At 37.1% G+C, this 23,273-nt stretch overlaps 1 protein-coding gene across 8 annotated transcripts in view; it reads right to left on the bottom strand.

Moving 5' to 3' along the window:
- MACROD2 (mono-ADP ribosylhydrolase 2) overlaps nt 1-23,273 on the bottom strand; it is a 2,068,485-nt gene that overhangs the window by 1,430,636 nt on the left and 614,576 nt on the right. For 2 of the 8 annotated variants that reach the window (XM_078371392.1, XM_078371393.1), the window contains exon 1: nt 2,081-2,172. The exons of the other annotated variants lie outside the window; for them this stretch is intronic. The gene's annotated coding sequence lies outside the window, so the exon portion shown is untranslated. Of the gene's footprint in view, nt 1-2,080; nt 2,173-23,273 lie in introns of those variants that run through there. 8 annotated transcript variants of the gene reach the window in all.

Raw genomic sequence — 23,273 nt, 5'->3', positions numbered from 1 at the left:
TGAGCTTCTAGACCCACTATATATAGGGCTTCTCCACTATACTTCATACCTCCCCACCATTACCTCTATTGTTTCCTATAGCCGGAACACTGTGCAACTCAGCTCAGCCTCTTGAAACCTCACTCATCCTTAAATATCACATTGTAATGGCATCCATTTGAAAAAGTAACTCCCAATTCACCCTAACTCTTATCCTCCCCATCTAAATAAAGGAAATCTCTCTTCTTTGAGCCAGGATACATTTTTTTTGTTTATCTCTTGTTGCATGTGATGGATGTTGTGACACTCCACTCAAATCCCCCTTTAAGAATGAAGGACATATTCCCCTATCTGGGGGAGAACTGCCAGAGGACACCCAAAACTGTCAGTTGTGTTAGGAAATTGCTTCTGCTAAAGAAACATGCCTCATCCACGGTTACTACTTCCAGCAACAGCTGTATCCAAGCAATGATCAATATGCAGGAATAAAAACCTAGCCCCCTTCAGCACAACTTAAGACTCTGAAGAGTCACCCCAGCCCCAGAGCTCCTTGTGGGGTTAGCTGAAAACCTCACTGGGAATGCATCAAAACCTAACTTCTTTCCCTGCCCAATTATGCTCCTTCCACAGCCTTCCTTTTCCCTAGCACATGCAGAGGCGTTATTCTCAAAAGTACTTCCAAACCAACACTCTGCATGCCCCATCTCAGAGTAAGCCTCCAAGGGAACCCAAATTGTAACATGACACTTTTACATAGTCAGTTTCCCTTCTATTGAAGTCATGAATGCATTTATTCATACTAAATTATAAACTATTTGCAACAGGGATTGCATTTCCAAATCATATATGCCTGCAGTGTTTAGCATCAAGACTCCAAAGTGTGTAGCATGCATAAATGAATAAATGAGGGAATGAATAATTAATGCTGAAAATTGGCACCTCTGTGGTACCGCAAGGTCTTTACACATCTAAAATATCATCAACATGTTTTCTTTAATTGATAGTATTTAATGAGCATTAGTTACAAATAAGGCACTGTGCTAGCTGTGCTAGGGAGGATGTATAAAAAGAAGTAATGGACTCTCTACCCTCAGGAAGTTTATAATTTAGTGAGCAGGATAATTACAACCATTTATGGCCTTCGTGCCCAACGCTGGCTGTTCATTGGAATCACCTGAGCAATTTCAATTACTCTCAGTACTGGGCCCCACCCCCAAAGTTTCCGATTTAATGGGCGAGGCAAGCACCAACTCCCCAGCTGATTCTAATGTGCCACCAATGTGGTGAACCACTGAAATATGAAGAGCTACTGTTTTAAGCACTTAGCCCAAGTTAACTAATTTAATATTCATAACAGCATTATGAGAAAATTACTATAATTATCATCATTTTATAGACCAAGAAATTAAGGGGCCGAAGTTTGAAGTCATTTGCTCAAGGTCACACAGTTAGGTGTGGAGTTAGATCAAACTCCAAACTCAGGCTCCGAATTTATGACTCTTAACTACTCTACATCCTCACTTCTGGAGACAGAATGAAAACTAAACTAATTTGTGTTGAGTATGATTTATATAAATATTTTATTTGAAAATCGGGAGGTCTCCATGACGGAAATAATAACAACAATCACCTCTGACATTTGGATTGTACTTAGACCTCAAATATTAGAGTAAGAAGGAATCTTATTTTGTTTACTAAGGGACACTTAGAATAATGATGAGTTTACATAGGCAGATTAGGTAAAAATAAGCTAGATTAGTAAATGATATATGTTTAGGAATTTGCAACTTACGGCTGCAAGTATTTAATTGCAAGCGGATTCTAAAATACAAATGGAATGGTCTTTGTTCTTTCTTTAAACTCCTATCATTCCACTGAGATCGTTAATTATGTCGACGTTATTTTAGGATACTCGCTTTCATATCCAAAAACAAGTAACAATAAGCAAAGAAGGAGGATAACTGAAAGTCAGTGAGCCAGACGAAAACACTGGGGTAGCCAAAATCTCCACTGTGTTTTGTCTCCTAATACCCATCTCTCTTGTTCTTTCCATAGTTAATAGAGTTGCAAATAGACGTCAAATAAATAACTGGATGCTTACCCTTCTCTCCTCCTCCCCACTGCTCTTTTTCTTTCTTTCTTTTCTGCTTTGAGACGGAGTTTCCTTCTCGCTGCCCAGGCTGGATGGAGTGCAACGGCGCCGTCTCGGCTCACCGCACGCTCCGCCTCCGCCTCCCAGGTTCAAGCAATTCTGCATCAGCCTCCGGAGTAGCTGGGATTACAGGCATGCGCCACTACACCCGGCTAATTCTGTATTTTTAGTAGAGATGGGGTTTCTCCTTGTTGGTCAGGCTGATCTCTAACACCCAACCACAAGTGTTCCGCCCACCTTGGCCTCCCAAATCGCTGGGATTACAGGCGTGAGCCACCATGCCCAGCTAATTTTGTATTTTTAGTAGAGACGGGGTTTCTCCATGTTGGTTAAGCTGATCTCTAACTACCGCCTCAGGTGATCCACCTTGGCCTCCCAAAATGCTGAGATTCCAAGCGTGAGCCACCGCACCTGACCCGCCCCGCTGCTCTCATCCACACTTCCCAAGGTATCTTTGTCTCCCTCACAATCATTCCTGTTACCTTCTGTTGCTCCCCATATACATTAACCAAGAGAAACAGAAGCATATTCCAGCCCACGGTAAAATACTCTTTCACAGGGAAATGAAAGCCCAAGAAAACAAGTCCATAAATCTTGTTTGAACGTAGAGCCTGTTTCTGCGGAATGCATATGAGTCATAACTTATTCTCTTGACTGTATATGTGTATTTCTCATATACATTCACGTATCAGTAAAGTACTTCAAATGATAGAACTCATGTTGTCAGAAGTGGGACTTGAACATAAACTCTTGATTCTTATTTAATACAATTTCCACTATACCCTATTAAAAATTTGGCTCAAAATTAATATTTTGGAATGATTTCCTAGTTCTCTAAAGAGACTTATAAAAATCAAAATATTTTTAAGCTCCTCCCCAGGAATACTGAGGAACTCAGAACCTTTATAAATAGAGCCTGGAATATTTAAAACTTCGCTGTAGGTGCATAGAAGAAATAAAGTACAAACCTGAAGGTACATTGGGACATAGATATATAGATATAGAGTAAGGTACAAAGAATTTTTGTTAAGTAGTGGCTGGGCTTTTTTTCCTCCCTTTGTTTCTCCAACCCAAACCGTCTGTATTTTGATAATACTTTTAGAATTTAAAAAATTATACAAAATACTTAAACATTCACCAAAATCAGATGTGTTTTAAGAACTTTTTATAGATCCCCTAGCCGGGCACAGTGGCTCAAGCCTGTAATCCCAGCACTTTGGGAGGCCGAGGCGGGTGGATCACGAGGTCAAGAGATCGAGACCATCCTGGTCAACATGGTGAAACCCTGTCTCTACTAAAATACAAAAAAATTAGCTGGGCATGGTGGCGTGTGCCTATAATCCCAGCTACTCAGGAGGCTGAGGCAGGAGAATTGCCTGAACCCAGGTGGTGAGCCGAGAGTGCGCCATCGCACTCCAGCCTGGGTAACAAGAGCGAAACTCCGTCTCAAAAAAAAAAAAAAAAAAAAAGAAAAAAGAACTTTATAGATCCCAAGATTCTTATTTTAGGGAGCTCCCACCTCATAGCATATGAAACATATTAAAATGTACCCACATGTCACACTAACACCATGTCATAGGGAACTATGCAAGAGTTGAGTTGAGCTTCAGTTGAGCAACTGAAATGATGCAACATTTTGCAACCTTATTTTTATACTGTGTGCATATGTGTATGTATTTCACACACCCACCCTGTCCCTGCTTTCAGATATTTTCATACTCTCATAATAATGATGTGATTTACCTGGTGGAAAATTGCAGTGCAATATTTTATCTGTTCCAATATCGACAAAGTCTACAGTTGTCCTAAAGACAATGACAAAGGCAATCAGTAACCAAAATTTTTGGGAAGCCACCTGTAATGAATAAAATGTTCTCTAATTTGGCCAAGCTCAAAGAGTTTCAAAATAAGGCTTTGTAACTTTCATTTTATGTTATCTACATAGTTATACCTATATATATTATTGGGATCAAAAGCCTGATTTTGTGGCCTACTGCTGAGGATTAGCTACTTGATAAATGAAAACTTGGTTAATTGTATTTAACTTGTTTCCTTTTGAGCTTAAACATCTGGCTAGATAATTCGCACCTAAAAATCTCTATAAACATCACGCAGTTCTTAACAGAGCCCAGTATTTTTAAATGCCAACTTGATTAAAACTGCAAAATCTAGGCAGACAAGAATAAAAAGACCATATTTCTACTTCCTTTCACATATGATAATCCCCTGCTTCTTGCCGTTTAGAAAAAATGTGCACTGTTTACATTTTAAATGTTAGATGAGTATCTGAATAATCCACTATGTAATTTAAAATCATACATTTTAAAAGTTTGCAAATTTAAGAACAGAGAAAATATTAGACAGCTAAATGAACTAAAGTAAGTGTTTTTAAAAAGCTTGATATTTCAGTCATAACACTATAGTTTCAGAGTTTCGCAGTCTCCTAAGGTTGAAGGCTACATTTAAGAGAATTATGCTACACAGATTTACCAAGAATGTGGAAAGCATGCCCTTCCTTGTAAGGGTCAGAATCCTGGGCAGAGGTAATCCATGGGTGGACCAAGGTCGGCAGGGGTCCTACCTTGTGTCAGGCATTGAACCAGGCCCTTTGGTACAGCAAATTGGAGATGCTGCTTTGTTTTTTTACTTTTGAAGATCAAATCTTTGTTTTTGAATTATGTATTACAATATTTTTGTCTGAGGACATATAGTCAGGCAAATATGACCCCCCCAAATAAAAACCCTCAGGGCATTACTGAGCTCTGAATATAATGAAGAAGACCCCAAAGAGAACCCATGCAACCTAATAACCAGTAAACTCGAATTTTTACCAGGCTTGTGTAAGAAATAATCATTGCTGACATTTAATTTTTTACTACATGCCAGGTATTCTTCTAATGTTTTGCATTTTAGAAACTGGTACATTTGATCATCAAAATTAAATACTATTATTCTTGTCATTTCACAGATAAGGAAACAGGTATGAAATGGCTATATGATTCGCCCAAGCTCTTGCAGATCAGAAGTGGCTTGGGTGGTATTCGAATGCCAGGTCGTTTGGCACTATAGGTAGACCATGTTCTTAACCACCGCGCCAGGCATCTTATCAAATATCTAAACACAAGTAGTCTAAGAATGTACGAGTACTAAAAACAAGTATTTGAAGCAATGCAATTCCACCAAAGACTTCTATGAAATGACTAAAACTGACTTATGAAAAATGCTTGTTAATATGAATCTCCAATACAGAATTAACTGTACCTTGTCTTTATTACGTAATGCTTGAATTATAAACCACGCTAACATCATTATCTAATATACCTTAATAATGACAAAGAATAATAACAACAATAATAAAAATACTTAAATTTGCATGCATTGACGATTTGCAAAGTATTTTCATCTGAATTCAACTTTTATTATTATTACTGATGTATGCTTTCACATACACTATCTTGAAAAGAAGAAAGAAAAAACCCTCAAACAATGTTAGGTTTTACTGATTAGAATATGCCATACTGTATTTCCAGAATTATTTAAAATAGATAATGGTAAAAAGAAAATGTATATTTTAACCCATACAATATTGGCAACAAGTAAACACTATACTTACTCATGAATAAAACATATTTTATTTTCAGCATTCAAAGAATAACTATTTATGAGTTTATCCCAACATTATTGCTGACCCAAGAAATAAACTTATCAGTGGGTAAAAAAGAAACCTCAGGTAAAATGAAAAATTACTAGAAGCGCTCACATGATAACAGAGTGACAAATATTTTATTCATTGAGGAAAATGAAATGAAAGATTATATTGTTTTCTGGGAAAATGAAGTAAAAATCCCATGCTAGTTTATCTATGCATTCACTTACAAATTTAGATTCAACACAGTACAGAAGGTCAATGTTAGATGAAATTCATGTGTCTCAGTAAAATTGTTTATAAAATTATACTTTAAATCTTTTAATGTTGTTCATTATTTAAAGGCATTCTACAATAAACCCCTTTCCAAAGTAAATGACCCATTTTGTCAAGTTTGTTTTGCTATTCTTGTCGCTCATTTATTTGTTTGCCAAATCAGATTTTCTCCACTTAAAGCAGGAACCAGAACATTTGGATCTGGTTACAGAACACGTCTGCTTATTGCTGCTTTAAATTTAAAGACAGAGAGTGCTGTAATATCCTGCCATTACATGAGCTTTTGACTATAAAATAAGAGAAAAGAAGAACAAAAAATGCATTAATCATTCACTGGAAAGGGATTAAGTTTTAGAAGATCTTTGCTGGTTAATTTCATGTATGAAAATACTGATTCTTGGGATTTTCTCTCCATTGTAGAAAATGGAGCTTCATTCTGTCCCATAGCCCATGATCCCAGACAGTCCTGTTATTTGCATGAGTTAATGATTACATAGCAGATGAAGCAAGATGAGGATGTCTGTTTCCACATAAATCCGTCACTTTCTCTGGAACTACAACTTTGAACACAAGATTTACTGAGAACTGATCATGTGTGTAATCTTCGTATATATTAGTCATTTTGCAGGGAAAAGAATGATGCTTCATAGTATTTGGTATTTCAAAAATTAGGTTGCAGTGCAAACCAAGGTCAGTGAAGTTCAGAGTAGGAGGCTCACAAAAGATCATCTGAAAAAAGCACACACTCTAACTTCCTGAGTAACCACAAAGCGAAAAGGACACAAAAGGGGAAAGAGGTAACCTTTAAATACTTCCCCACCAGCTCCCCAGACACACATCAAACTGGCTAGTCTGCTAATAAGTCTGCCCCTCCTCAGTAAACAGCTGCATAACCTTCCCGTTTGTTCAGGTCCCAAACCCAGAAAGCATCCTGGCTTCATCTCTTTCCTCATCCCAGTGTCAATACAACAGCAACTATTAGCGGTTCAATTTTGTATTTTGAATCCTCTAACTTCTCTGTTTCTAATGTTATAACTCAAACTACCAATGTGTCTAATTTCTTGGAAAGTCTCTTATTTTTCTTCTTTCACTCTTGTTCCCTGAATGGCCTTTATAAATAAGAATATGTTGATTCATGTGCTTCAAAGCCTCTAATGGCTTCCCATTGTGATAATCACAAAATCAGCTTTCTGTGGCACATAGACCCCACCAAACCCCAAACCCCACCAAGTTCCTCCGTCTTTCAGTTCTCTGTACCTTACACACTGGGCCCCTCACTGCCATTGAGCAGAATGAACTTATCCTTATCTGAGGGTTGTCATATTTTCTATCCCTGTTTTCTGAAACACAACCCTTAGATCTGTCTCTTTCTCAGCTCTAATGCAACCTCCTTAGAGATGTCTTCCCTGATCATTCCATCTGAAAGCGTACCTATCTGGCCTCCAGCCCCTCTACCCAATTACATAGTCAATTCTTCCCACAGCCCCTTTCACTGTTTAAAAGTTATATTATCCAAACGCTTGTTCTCTGATTGACGGCTTATTGACACTGGTCACTCTCCCCTCACCCTTCCAATAGGCGTACTTCAAGAGAATGGGGACCTTCCTGTTTTCATCCACTACTATTGCAGCACCCAGTACAGTCCTGAAACATCCTCAGTAATCAATAAGTATCGGTTGAATGAATGAATGAGATGCAAAGTAAAATCCAGGAAGATCTGCGAGCCTGGCTTATCCTGACCTCAGTCTTCACTTGGGCCTGAGTTTTTACACCTGGCATTGTAAGGCCAACTTGGAATGAGAAATACCTTTTTTTCAATACCCTTTATTCAGTAAATAGCAAAATAGGATTAATGTGAAACTTACGAACCAAAAGAGAAATAAAAGTGCAGATTACTCACAGTAGTTGTAGGGGAAAACATAATACACAATTAGTAAATGTTTTCCTGGTAACTTTATTCATTGAGACAGAGTTTCGTTCTTGTTGCCCAAGCTGGAGTGCGATGGCATGATCTTGGCTCACTGCAACCTCTACCTCCCAGGTTCAAATAATTCTCCTGCCTCAGCCTCCCAGGTAGCTAGGATTACAGGTGCCCACCACCTGTAATCCCGGCTGGCTAATTTTTTTTTTTTTTTTTAGGGTAGAGACAGGTTTCACCATATTGGCCAGGCTGATGTCAAACTCCTGACCTCAGGTGATCTGCCCACCTCGGCCTCACAAAGTGCTGGGATTACAGGCGTGAGCCACTGCACCCAGCCTTTTCCTGGTAACTTTAACCACAATAATTAAAAATAATTCAAGTAGCTATCCACTATGGAAAAATGAATCTCCTCCTTTATTTTGTTTTCTTCTGCAGCCCTTCCTTTTCTTCTTTCCATAGTGTTTAAGTGTGACATTTGCCCTTCCTTGCAATTTTTCTCAATTCAGAAACAAAACTATGGCATGGAATTTATTGAGTTACAATCTCACAAATAAGTATGATTCATAAAGTGGCTCCAGCAAAGGATCATTCTAGCCTGACCGTGATGTAGTGTTATCATAATGGAAATTCATTTTATTTGAAGAAGCAAATGTATTAAGTATCACTAAGAGAAACAGAAGCATTAAGTCTAGGAATTCAGGAAACATGCCTTCATCTGCAAGACATGGTGAGCAATGGATGGAATAAAGAGGAGGAGGCTGCAGGTGCTTTGCATCCTCATTACCACAAGAGCAGTGTGAGTCCAGAACCGAATTAGAGTTCATAAAATCTTGGTGCAGTTGAAACACAACTGCCTTTCTGGGGCTCTTCTCCTTGTAACACTGTTCCTTAGCTACCTCACTACGCTAATACAGTTTCCCAACTCTTAGTCAACATCTAGGACGAGCTGTGTTTTAGAATGAGACTTCTTTGGATTTTAGGAAGGTAATCTAGTCCATATAACACATGCTGCATAACCCCCAGTGAAATCTGAGGCGATGACCTATAATCAAGCACATTTATATCATGGCAGCCAATCACTGATGTTCACATAAAATATAACAAATAATTACTATAAATAACTTCATATTAAGTTTTGGTAGAGTTTTTTTGGTTTCAGAAAACCAAATTCCAGAATTATAGATAAGGAATTTTAAACCTTTAGTTGTACAAAAGGAAAGACATATGCTAATGAAGTAAATTGTCACTAACTCCCGTTTGGAAGAGAAATGAGAATAGAGTTGGAGACAGTGACAGGCAGTAGACAAATGGTAAAATCATGAAGAATAAACTTAGGTTACTCTCCTTCTAAGCTCAGAAACTTCTTAGATGCCTCATGGCTCGTTTCTCTCCAGTTGACCATAGTAGAGAACAGAAATCAATTTCCATTTGTGAATTCATGCTACTTCAGCAGTCCTATTGGGTGCCACCTCTACATGAAAGGAACCCAGGGCTGGAAAAGAGATGTTAGAGCCCCTATTGACTCTGCTTGCTGCTGAGTTCTCTTCCCTGCACATTGTTGAAACCAAAGGGGTTAGCCAGGTAGAAGAGAGTTTCAATCCAGATGAAATTCAGTTTACTAAAACATAGCGTAAGAATCAAAGGATGACATTAAGAGATGGTATCTCAAAATGCAAACACTGATGTTATGTGAGGTATAAGACTATCTGTGCCTTGAATCACATGTGTTTGTGTGGAATGTAGGACTATGGGTGCCTTGAATTGTGTGTGTGTGCACTCATCTATATCTTCCCATATGCAGATGTGTTATTTGCATAACAAAAGTTTATTTTTATCCATTTTAAGTTAACAAATTAGCATTTGAAAATAAAAATCATGAAATGAAGTCACTTTAACAAATAACAAAAAGTCTTCAGGACAAAAACACAAGAAAAGATATCTGGTGCTAAAAAAGAAAAGTGCAAAAATCAATAGCCAAACAACAAAAAGAATTTTAATCTTAGGAGTTTCTGGATAGTTCTAACTCAATTAAAATTATTACTGGCACAGAAAAACCTATTGAAAACAATAGGCCCATTAGACTCATAGTTCCAATATCTGACATAAAACAAAAATAATTTACTGCCAACTACTACGTTTCTAGTATTGCTGTAAGTACAGAATCCCAGCAACTCCTGCTTTTTAGGATCAGGGTTTGATTCAATAGGGTAAAATAGTAATTACAATTTCAATTGAACTAATTAATTTAACCGGTGGTGACAATATTGTCGATGTATATAGTCTGCCCACAAAGTGTCTAGAATTGTTATAGGCATGCTGCATATATTTCTTACACAATATTCCCAAAAGTCCTATGAGGAAAATGGTCTTATTTATCTCAATATTAGACATTTAAAAAAACCCAGAAACTTGGAAGTTAAATGACTTGCTCAAGGTCACTCATACAATAATAGCACAGTTGAGACACAACCACATTTGTTTTTCTTACTCTAAAGCCCACTTTTCAAACTACTGTACTAATGGATATTAAATGAATATAGAAAAGATAATGACAGTTAAATTCATTTTTCAAATGTTGGAAATATCTTAGTATTATTCCAGGCCATGCTTATAAATAGTAACAAGCACCTATTCTACTTTACAACTTTAAAATTCTTTACACATAGGGTATCCCTGTGAACTGAAAGGGATTTATATACACAAGAGCAACCAAGCAACGGTGAATACATTTTTCATTCTATTATCCCTGGGTAATATGACTAGACACAAAGAATTTACACATATAATTACAACTGGTAATCTGCATTTCCTAATAGGTATTATTTCTCTATTTGCTTTTATTTAAAAGCTTAACCACGTTTATTATTTTTTAAATGCATCTCAAGGATTTTGAGAAGTAATTCTTAGAAAACTGATTATAATAAAACAATAAGTCAAGATTCAGTTGAGAATTCTTTAAAAAGAAAATTTAAAAACAACAAACTAATCCTGTAAAAGAATCAGGAGCCCTTAAATCGATAACAATTAAATATATTGCTGAACAAATACTTTCATAGTGATTGAAAAAATTTTACATTACATGAGACTCCAAAATATAGTGAAAATTCTGTGACAATTAGGGTCAGAAAACCCAACTTATCATGTGGGTTGAACTTTGTTGCCCATAAAAGATACTGAAGTCCTAACCATCAGCACCTATAAGTGGGACCTTATTTGGAAATAGTGACTTTGCCAATGATCAAGTTAAAATGAGGTCATTAGATTGGGTTCTAATCCAATATGACTGCTGTCCTTATAAAAAGGGGACATTTAGACACATGGGCAGGTATAGATGGAAGACTATGTTACAATACAGGGAGAATGCTATCTATGAGCCAAAGGAACTCCGCAGGCTACCAGGAACAAGGGGACCAGCATGGAACAGATTCTCCCTCACAGCTCTCAGAAGGAACCAACCCTACCAACACCTTGATTTCAGACTCCTCCAAAGCAGTGAGATAATATATTTCCGTTGTTTATGCCACCTAGTTTGTGGTGCTTTGTTGCAACAGCTCCAGGAAACTAATATATTCCTATACTAGCTATCTGGAACAAGTTAACTGAGTAGGTTTTAATCTTTCTACCACAAATTTAAGAAATTAGCATGTGTCATAGCTACTTCATTGGGTTTTGTAAGAGTCAAATGTACAAGTGCAAACTGCCTAGAGCATTATGCAAACCTAAGTGTGATATAGGCATGTTCAAAGAGATTAAGTAGAATGTCCAATGGGGATTTATTTTGAAATTATACCAGCCTTTCCACACATAAAGGCAGAGACATTAACTTTCCTGGCCTCTTGAAGGTATCTTCTTAGTCATGTGAATGTGAAGTATAAGGGGATCTTCTTCCATGAAGGAGGGAGAAAAAGAATTCGGAAGACAACCAAAGATGCCATTTGCTGAGATCGCTGATCCGACTGAAAGAAAGACTCTGGCCTTGCTCCCTAAAATTCAAACTTTGGGAGATCTGTCAAGATGGATAAGGATGACCTCTTCCAAAGCCCTGTTGCAGGAAAGAGCAATAAAATACTGAAATGAAATGCCTTTATTAAAAAAAAAGGGAGAACACTAACTGCAATCTTGGGTTTAGATGCAGGGATGTTTCTGAGAATGAGAGATGATTCCAGCCTGAGGCTCATGCAGAAAGCCCTTCTAAACTCAGCCACCTGCCACAATGCTATCGTGGTTTGGGGAATAATGATTGGAACTGGAAATGTGAATTTTAAAACTTGTAATCATGGCACGCAATGTGGGGCATGCCTGTAAGCTAACAAGGGACCTATACCCACAAGAGCGAAAAAAAAAAAAAAAAAAGAAGAATTATTAGCTACGGTACTGTGCAAGATAAATCTACCATAAAAACACTGTGTGATAGTTGGAAGCAATAGTAGTAGCCACTGGCTCAACTCAAATTTGTTTTCTGCTTGGCACTTAGAAGGCAAATGCTCCCTTTGGATTTAGCAAGCTTCAGGATTCTTGAATAATTAAGGAGAAAAGGAAAAACCTTAGGAAGGAGAAACTAAACTTCCTCTTCTACTAGTATATAATTGAGTAGTTAATTTGACAGAATAAGACAAACACGTTTTCAGACCAAACTCAAAATATGGGAAAGACCACATGTAACCCCAGGTCAGAGGGAGCAGAAGTATTGATTAGAGTCCAAGTGACCAATGAAGATAGATGATGTATCTGAAGCAAGCAAGACTGGAAAGGGTCATAGAAAGGTTGTTTCACATTGCCTTCCAATTGTAGCAGGAGGCCAGCCTGTGGTTAGATCTTACTAAAGAGGTTAGAAGCAAGGAAGGCATGAATAATATGAGATTTTAAATAAGAATAATACCCAGATTGTTCCTAATACTATCAGTTACTAAGTATAAGATCTTGTCTTTTGATTTTTGTGTTTTTTTAGGACAGAGTCTTGCTCTGTTGCCAGGCTGGAATGCAGTGGTGCAATCTCGGCTCACTGCAATCTCCACCTCCCAGGTTCAAGTGATTCTCCTGCCTCAGCCTCCTGAGTAGCTGGGATTATAGGCATGCACCACCACACCCAGCTAATTTTTGTATTTTTAGTAGAGTTGGGGTTTCACCACGTTGGCCAGGATGGTCTCGATCTCCTGGGCTTGTGATCCGCCCTCCTCGGCCTCTGAAAGTGCTGAGATTACAGGCATGAGCCCCGGCGGCCAGCCAAGCTCTTGTCTAAGTCACTTAAAGTCCATATAGCTTAATTTCCTCATCTGTGAAATATTAATAATAATAATACACTCCCGTCAAGAGTATCAAAAGAAATAATGCCTGTGAAAACATTGAAAAATGTCATGTCTAAAATAGGTACTGTCATTGTTATCACTAAAGTGTGAAAATCATCCCCTAAAACCTCACATCAAGTTAATCATTACCCCTTTTTCTTACCAACCATTTCTTAATTCCTTTATAATTAAGAATTTGAACAACTTTAGAAGAACCTATTTAATAAACATGAAATTCCAAGTAATTAGACCATGCCAAAATTGTGAACTTTCAATCTCTATACATGAGCATATATTGATTTTCCTCAGCTAAGTCCAGCCACTTCTCTTTTCAGAGATATTAAGAATGAAAAATAATCTCTACCAGTAGCCAGCCCTCTTACAGGCTACTATATACTACCAGACTTGAGTAAGAACAAAAATTAGTCTTTCCTCCAACTTCTGAGATGTAATTGGTATCATCATCCACAATTGTCCAAACTGCACACAGTTCCTCCCCACTCTAGTGCTTCACTCTTCTGTATATAACAAGCTATTAAGAGGTAAAACCTCTTTAAGCCTGAGAAAGTTATAAATCAGAGAACGGGAGAGATAAAAATAAATGAAAAACAAAGTAACACTTTACAGTCTCAAAAAAAAAACCATCTATATGGTGCAAACTAAGCAGCAACCAATTTCCTAATAATTTATTATGTGTTCTGCTCCATCCATAAAGCTAGTAAACGCTGGTGCTGATATTTGTTGTCTCCTAGATGTAATTGGGTAATGCTGGTCTCTCTTTGATGCTGAGGAATTAAGGCTCATTTCTCACTCTTACACTATATTCCCATTAGGTCAGTGGGACACAGAATCATTTTTAATAGTGGAATCCATACATGCAGATGTCAAAGGTCTTGGCTATTTTCATAGGCCTTTTGTTAATCCAATTAATTTAGCAAGGGAGGGAAGAAGTCTTGACAAACTAATTTATTCAACTTTTCAGTTTTTAAGAAATAATTGGGCTGGTAGAGAAGAATACTAAAAAGTATAGAAAACTCATAAGGAGGAGATAATGTTGCAGGATAGATGACAGTTTTTCACTTCAGATATATAAAGTTTTAGGTGAAATCTCAGTTATAAAGTACATTTACAAAGAGCAGTTAACCTGTGGCTGGAAATATAATGTCAGTGTTCCAAACGGAATCAATTTAATTCACCTAACTTTCATGACTGACTTTCTATGTGCCATGTATTCTGCTAGTTGCTGAGGATGTAGCAGTGGCTACTGATAGAGGCAGGAGACAGCCAAATGCTTAGGCAGACAGGGAAGAATCCCTGGAGGTTCTGACCCACCCAGTTCATTGTACATGCAGGGCTTGACTAAACATGCCTATGGTGAAAAAGTTCATCCCTTAACACATGCAAAGTAAGGGAAATAAATCAATGTAGCTCAGATTAAGGGTCCGCGTGTGCACTGGAACGATGGGGGGTGGAGCCACCAGGAATCTGCCCCTCATGCAAGGGAGGAGCATGGCCTCTTCGGTTCATGTGTGGTACTTCATTGTGAGGGGGGAAACCTGCTTTCAGGACCCCTCTCTTTGCTGAGAGCTTTCCTTTCATTTAATAAATTCTGCACTCCTCACCCTTCAATGTGTCCACATGCCTAATTTTTCCTGGTTGTGAGACAAGAACTCCAATTTAGGTGAACTAAGTAGCAGAAGTCCTGCATCACTATGACATAACCCATGTTCTCAAGAAGCTTTGAGAGTCAAGGAGGAGAAATAGATGTGTGAATAAATAGTTTATATGTGGTATGAGACACTTAATCATATGGTATAGAGGTAACCCAGAAGAGACAATGAACTATTTAGAAAGGGGGTGTTAGAAAAATCTTATTGTATGAGGGAAAAAATGTCAGTTTTATTTTAATTGATATAATCTAGAAATTAGTCAGCTAGTGAATCAATAAAATGCATGAGGAAAACATTACGACCCAGACATCAGAAGCGGTTTAAGGAAGCTAAGTAAGGAGTGATTTTCAGTGCTAAGTTATGACTTTCACAGCCCTGTGGCCCCTTCTGCCATTAAAAAATAAAAAATTTATATTTTACAATTGTATTGGCATAAAGATGAATATAATAATATCATATAGTCAACATTTTATTCACCTAAAAGTTTATTATTTCCCTCCTGATAATAAAAAAATACTGTTTGGGAGTAAAACATTTTTGTGAGTCCCTAAAAGTATTATGGATTCTCTACATTAGGAGTCCCCAACCCCGGTACCCTGGTTAGGATCCCAGCCCCACACTAGAAGGTGAATGGCGAGTGAGACTTGCCACCTGAGCTCTGCCTCCTGTCAGATCAGTGGCGGCATTAGATTTTCATAGGAGTACTAACACTACCGTGAACTGCACACATGAGGGATCTAGGTTGCGTGCTCCCTATGAGAATCTAATGCCTGATGATCATCAGGAAATCATCCCCACCCCCCAAACCTGATGGAAAAAAATTTATTCCACAAAATCGATCCCTGGTGCCAGAAGACTGCGGACCACTGTGCTACACTGTGAGCTTACTGTGCCAAAGTGATAAGTCAGCCCTGGTGCTTGACTTTAGGAGCCAGATGCTTTAGGCTTTTCATATATATTATGTGATGTAACTCTCTATAACTCAGTGTTACAGATGGACCAGGATTCAGGGTGGTAAGACATTTTCCCAAGGTCTCATTGTCAACAAGTCAGAGGCTTCAATTTAAAGCAAGCATTTGGACTAAATGCAAAGCCTGTGTGCCCTCTCTATGCCATGTAATTTCCTATATAATACATGGCACCAGCCCTCAACCAATTTATCTTCAGAGCAAAGAAAAGCAACATATGTTAAAGCAAAGACAGTACATCTGGCTGGAAGAGTTTTAGAAATAAGAAAGTACCAGGGAAGGCCACATTAATACAAATGCAATAACAAAATACAGCCTGTTCAGAAGCAGATGTTTACTCAGTGTGAGGCAACATACACTAATGTTTAGGTGCCTTGGCTCTGCGGTCTGTGTGCCTGGGTTCAAGTCCTAGCTTTATAAATGTTGTTTAATTTCTCCAAAGCCTTGGTTTTCTCACCTGTAAAATGGAAATAATACAATGTCTTGGTGTTAATTAAAAGATTAAATTAACACCTGAACACTACATAGAATTGTGCCTGTCACAGAATAAGAGCCCAATAAAAATTAATTCTTTTTAAAAAACTTTGTATCTGCAATATCTTACAATGTACAATTAAGGAAATTAAAACATTAACCTTATTTTTTTTCTTTCTGGCATTCTCTCAATATAATAATAAACTAATAATATTTGTATGTATATATATGTGCACATATATATACACATATATATAACACACACGCACACACACACACACACACATACATATATGTAGTTGCATTTTACATATTGTTGACAAAGCAATAGCTTTAATACAATCCTGGAAGTTAGAAGATGGATACAAATCTCATACTGTTTTTCCTATTTTATAGCTAAGTAAATTAAGCTGTTGAAAGATTAAGTGATTTGACTGACATCTGATTAATCACATGGAGTTTTTTTGTGTGCATTGCATTGATGATGATGGCCTTGTCACACTTTCAAAACTTTAATCATTTGTTCCTCAAAATATTAATTTTCTATCAATTCAGCACTAACCAGCAGTGTGGTGGACTCAATAGCTGAGTTCTCCTATAGTCTAGCCTCTTAATTCCCAGTGACTGCTGAAAATGTCAACCTCTCCGTCCTTTCAACACCTTAATTCAATTCACAGCCCTGTTCCTACTCAGTGATAGCTATCTCAGTTGCCAGTGCCACCCTCCTCCACATCACATGGGCTCAAAACCTCAGCTCATCCTGAAATCCTCCCCTGTCCGCCTCCCCATGTGAGGCATCACCAAGTCTTGTCAATTCCTCATCCATGATGCCTCTTACATCTGTTCCCACCTTCCTATTACTTCTGTCACTGTCTGCCCCATTCAGGGCTTTATTAAATTTGCCCCTCACTGTTAGAATCCAATTACTGCCTCCTGACACGCAGCACATGGCTATGCTTCCCATTTCTCTACCTTCTAAGCCATCCTACGTGCTGCTGCTAAAAAACTTCCTACAAATGGGAGTCCAGCCGCTCAGTTTAACATCTTAGGCTCCTCTCAATCTGGTCTCAACCTGTTTCTCCAGCATTATCTCCCTCTTACGTACTTCACAGCCAAACAGGATACTGCAGAAATGTCCAACATTTGTGACTTTGTTCCTGCTATTAGACTACCCAATATTTTTTACTCCACCGATGTCTTTCAGAATTCTACCCATCCTCCAAAGTCCCAATCATGCACCATCTTCCAATAACCATTCCCCTAACTCCCAACAGAAGCTCTCCCCCTGCCTCCTCATCACCCCTGTCCTCAATGCTTTAATAGTATTTACTATCCATTTTAATAGGGCACAACAGAAGCACTCTCTCTGCTGGAAGCCTTTACATCCCAGGCTCTGCCCCCTACAACCTTTCCTCCACCTTCTACAGTTTTTTTCAAATATTTTTATTTCTGTATTTAATACATACTTATGTACTTAACATACACTTTTATAACTACTTGGGTATAACTGTATCCCTGCTAGATGGTGAATGCCACACCCTGACATACCCAGATACCTTTTGGTAACTTTAACACAAATATATATTCTTCTCACCAAAATGTATAAATCAATATAGTATCCCCATTTATATCTATGTAAATGTAGCCAATCTTCAAATCTTATCTCATTCATATAATTATAAAGATAATTAAGATGTGCTTTGAGTATAACTCTTCTATCAAACTGATGATTTATGTGACATAATTCTTCATCTTCAAATCTAGCTCAGGATTTGTGGCGTATGTCATAGCACCATGAAGAATACATATAATGTGAAATTGCAGGGCAAAAGGAAGCCCGACAGCCTCCATTAAAAGCTTTCCCAATTCTCAGACTGCTCCCTACTACATTTCCTTGTACACACTTAGGCGATCAGGAAAGCTTCACAGCAAATCAATTTTACCATTTTCACAGTAAGTACCCCTGGTGAAAATTACTTAATTAACATGTAAATCAATTAATATATTTAGTTTCCTAAGAGAAATGTTGGCTAAATAAATATGAAGGATTAGGAATTCAAAATATAAAAAAGATATACTTATGCACTGGGTATAAAAAAATCATATCACCATAATAAAATTATATTCTATATTACCATTTCTATTTTTAAAAATCATAGACTGTAGGAATTACAATTCCTAGTTATTCAACTGTCCTGACATAATAGCGGAAATATTAGAATATTCATACTGAAGGTCAATCAAAAAACCTAAAATATAGATAAATACTTCTGAAAAATGGTTGCCGAGAATATAAAAATATATGAAAGAAAAGAAGATTAAACTTTCATTTTAAATTTTAAACCAGAAATATCGGAAAAAATACAAGGGAGACTTGCACATGCCTAAGCGAAATGGTCTTAAAACAGGAAGAACTTTTAATATGATTATGAGGTTTGCGTGAGTCTGCAGATGAACACAGTGCTTATAGAAATGCTTCTGGGAATGTCCATATGTTTGACTGTAATGTTCATTACTCTTAAACTCTAATTAAAATAAACTTCCAAACTTCCAACCCCGGTCCTTTCTGGAGGCTGTAAGCAGGCAAAGAAAGGTAGAGAAGCACAGATTTGTTTATGTTGGAGATCTCTGTAAGATTATATTTTTAATTACTCACAGTTGGACAAAGAGCCATAGTACAATACATAACTGAGTATAATGAAAAGTTCAATCAATAGCTCCAAAGTATAAATTTTAAAGATACATGATTTTTTATTTATGTTAATGTCAATATATATTGTATAATTATTACAAACAATTATATTTCTTATTAAAATTTTGGAAATCTGAAATTTGTAAGTCGAAAACAATATTAGGAGACTTTTCCAAAAAAAAAGAAAAGGAAAGAAGAAACAATTAGATTTTACCACACATGAGGTAAAAAGCAACAGTTGAGCTAATTATAGCCTTCCCCCTAAATGTGATTATCCCTAAGGCTAGTGAATAATGAACCAGATTTTATTTCAGCCAACTAGCCTCCTCTATTTTCCTTGAAACAAGATAGTTGGATAAGCCAGTTCCTTAGTGGTAGAAGCTTAATTTTCAAAGCAGATCTTCTAAAACGATTCCAGATTTGAAGATGACAAAGTTTCTTGATATTTTGCACATGTTTTTGAGGACTAAATAAACACTTCCAAGTCAACTCACTCTTTGAGCACTCTTCCCTGTGTATTTCTTCAAAAACACTATTGTGTTTAGAAATTAAGAGATTAAGAAATGGTTTTGGGTAGAGATAGGAAGCCAAGAACAACAAACTGCCTTCATTCCCACATAAGGTGTATTTGGTTTCAAACAAATGTTTATGTAGTAACATATTTATACACTAATGAAAATATATCCACTGTATGTAAGCAATAATAATGCTATTTGATCAAGAATTCATCACTTACATCCCCAGAGGGGAAATAAAACTGTAAAAAATTGTTTTTCAAATATAATGGCTTTATACTTTAAAAATTATTCATCAATGAAATATACCTACAGGTTAATAAGGGAGAAATTATTTGCAAATGATATTTGTGAGATAAAATGGGAATTTTGAAAAGGTGACACTTCATTTGAAAATTTCAATACAATGATGTTTAAAATTGTGATACTTAACATCAAATTTCAAATCATAATGTACACAATAGAAGTAATTCTGAATACGAAATGCTCAAATGATAATAGGCTGCATCTTGTGAAGGGCTTTACAGATTACAAACCATGAACAAACATATTTCATTTGATTCTCAAGACAAAACAAAGAGGTAGATATTATTAACTCCATGGTACAGATGAGCAAACTGAATCTCAGAGAAGTTGAGCAACTTGTCTAAAGTCACAAGCAGGTTTAATACTAAGGAATCAAATCTGGGTCTTCAGATTCCATTTCTTTATACTCTGCTACTTCTAAAGTGTTAAGTATAGCATGAAAGTGAACAAATAATCATATATTTTGGTAATTTTATTGTTAAATAGAATAAGTAGAAAAAAGTACCAAGGAAAGACAAAAGCTTCATTTTACAAAGGCCATAATAATATATTGTATAAGGTAAGTAATTGACAGAAAAAAATGCATTCAAGAAAATTAGTCCTCAAAAATACTTTAAGAAGTGCTCATTCCTTCAGAAAGAACATATATATACGTTTAAAAAATTATGTATATACAAATGTGTGTGTAAACATGCAACTAGGAAAGCCAAAAAGTTCCAGTCATATTAAACCCATTCAAACAGTGGATTTGCATTTTAATGGAAAATTTTACTTTACAAAGTGAAGACAGAAACTCCTCTCCGAAGAACAGAAATGTTCATCATTATTGGGACCATTTAACTGTGAAAAAGAGTCAAAATAATACATATGTTTGGTTTTTTTTTTTTTTTTTTTTTTTGAGATGGAGTTTCACTCTTGTTACCCAGGCTGGGGTGCAATGGCGCGATCTCGGCTCACCACAACCTCCGCCTCCTGGGTTCAGGCAATTCTCCTGCCTCAGCCTCCTGAGTAGCTGGGATTACAGGCACGCGTCCCCATGCCCAGCTAATTTTTTTTATTTTTAGTAGAGACGGGGTTTCACCATGTTGACCAGGATGGTCTCGATCTCTTGACCTCGTGATCCACCCGCCTCGGCCTCCCAAAGTGCTGGGATTACAGGCTTGAGCCACCACGCCCGGCACATATGTTTGGTATCTAATTCAATTATTTAATTTGGTTCTGGCATAGAATATAAAGATTACATATATACATAACTGTCTTTCAACAGAACAGTATTTTCACAGCGAATCAGCTTATATATAGGCAAAACAGAGAAGGGAGGCAATTCGACAATGTGTAGTAAGAACCTTCAAAAGTGCGGAACGTTTGACAAAGATTCTACGTCTAGTAAATCATCCTGAAGAGAAAATTAGACATCATGCAAAGATGTCTTGACAAAGATGTTACTAACGTAGTCAGTGATTAGAAACATAACCAAATATGGACTGGTTAAAGAAATTCTGATATAGTCACAGACTAGAAAATTATGCTATTGAGACAGCCAAGCATAAGGGGGTTCCCAGAAAAACTAAAAACTGCAACTGGCCTGAACACTGAGCAGATTACACATGGGGGTGGAGCCACAGAAGTACCCACTGTTTGCAGCAGGCAGGACGCTGGCCCCTCTTCTTCCTAGGTGGTACTGGGATTCAGTCTGTGAGGCGGGAAGTGCACTAGCAGAACTCCGGCTTTGTGGAGAGTCCCTGTTTCTGTTTTTCCTTTTCATCTGATAAACCCTGCCCTGCTCACCCTTCAAGTTGTCTGCAAGCCTAATTTTTTAAGGCCATATGACAAGGACCCCAGACTTTTAGCTGAAGTAAGGAGAGAGTCCTACAACACTATCATTAAAAATGAAGACAACTGTGCATCTATTAATGAAATGTTTGATTGTTGAGTGAGTGAACAAAGCTGAATATAAAACAATACATGAGATTTGACTCATTTTTGTGGATACATGTTTGTTGTTAGTATTTCTATGTATATATTTATACCAGAGAGGGGGAAAAAAGACAGGAAAGCTGTAGGGTGAAATAATGGTAGTGAAATTTGGGGGTGATCACTTTTCTTATTTATTTGTATTTTCTTTTTCTTTTTCTTTTTTTTTTGTTTTGTTTTTTCTTTGATTTTTTTTTTTTTGTTTTTGTTTTTTGACTGGGAGTCTCCGTCTGCCGCCCAGGCTAGAGTCCAGTGCATGATCTCTACTCACTGCAACCTCCACCTCCCCGGTTCAAGTGATTCTCCTTCCTCAGCCTCCCGAGCAGCTGGGACTACAGGTGCGCACCACCGTGCCAGGGTAATTTTTGTATTTTTAGTGGAGATGGGTTTCACCATATTGGCCAGGCTGGTCTCCAACTCCTGACCAAGTGATCCGCCCACCTCGGCCTCCCAAAGTGCTGAGATTACAGGTGTGAGCCACCACGTTCGGCCTTCTTTGTGTTTTCTAACTTTACCACCACAAATAATATATTGCATATGTATTTATTTTAAAGAAAAGTTGAAAAATATGTTATCTCAAGGTTTATTTTCAGATTGTCTTACTTACATTGTGATGGACACCACATGCTGGCAGACAGGTAAACTAAAACAATTTTAATGCATCTATTTGGTTGTGACAAAGGACTAGGAAGTTTTGTATTAGTTTTTATTCCAAAAAAAGCATTTACCGTATTTTAAGAAACTATAAATGCCTTGTAAGTTCTCAATATCTTCTTTTTTCATTTGAAAGAAGTGGACTAATGCCATTAAGTGAGAGAAAATGTAAGGGAAAAGATCACAGGTGAGTGAGTATTAGACAGGAGAAAACAAACTGCAGAGATGAAGAACTCGGGTGATGAGGGTACAGGAAAAGCCAGCAGAAGGTCCTCGAAGTTCCTTACCTCTCCCTGAGGCAAAGTTAGTTTCTGCTTCTTTCATTTCTACTGTCATCGGCATGTCTTTAACAGCACTTCCCATGTCTCATATTTGAGATTCTTTGTCTCGGAAAGCCTGTTTTCTACCCCATCTACCAGTCATGCCTAGAGCTAAGAAATGTAAATCAAGACTATTTTAGTCAAAGAAAAGGACAAATATTGAATTGAAAATCACCTGACAATCGGACCTATTCATGCAAGTCAACAATTCTAAATTCTTAATGTCTAGTTAAGTAAAAGGCAGTTTTCAAAACAACATGATGTCAATGTGATCATTTTAAAAAATATGAATAAATATATTCTATATACATATTCTTATATAAATGCAATTGTGGAAGGATTCAAAGACAATATTAGTAGAAGTAGTATGCTTGGCATTTATTTGAATTAATAAGTAAATATATTTTTAATAATGCATAAAATTGCTAAAACTGATCATAT

Source organism: Callithrix jacchus, chromosome 5 (genome assembly GCF_049354715.1).
Source record: "Callithrix jacchus isolate 240 chromosome 5, calJac240_pri, whole genome shotgun sequence".
NCBI lineage: Eukaryota > Metazoa > Chordata > Mammalia > Primates > Cebidae > Callithrix > Callithrix jacchus.
Note: the sequence above shows the minus strand (reverse complement) of the source record. Positions and strands in the feature narration are given on the sequence as shown.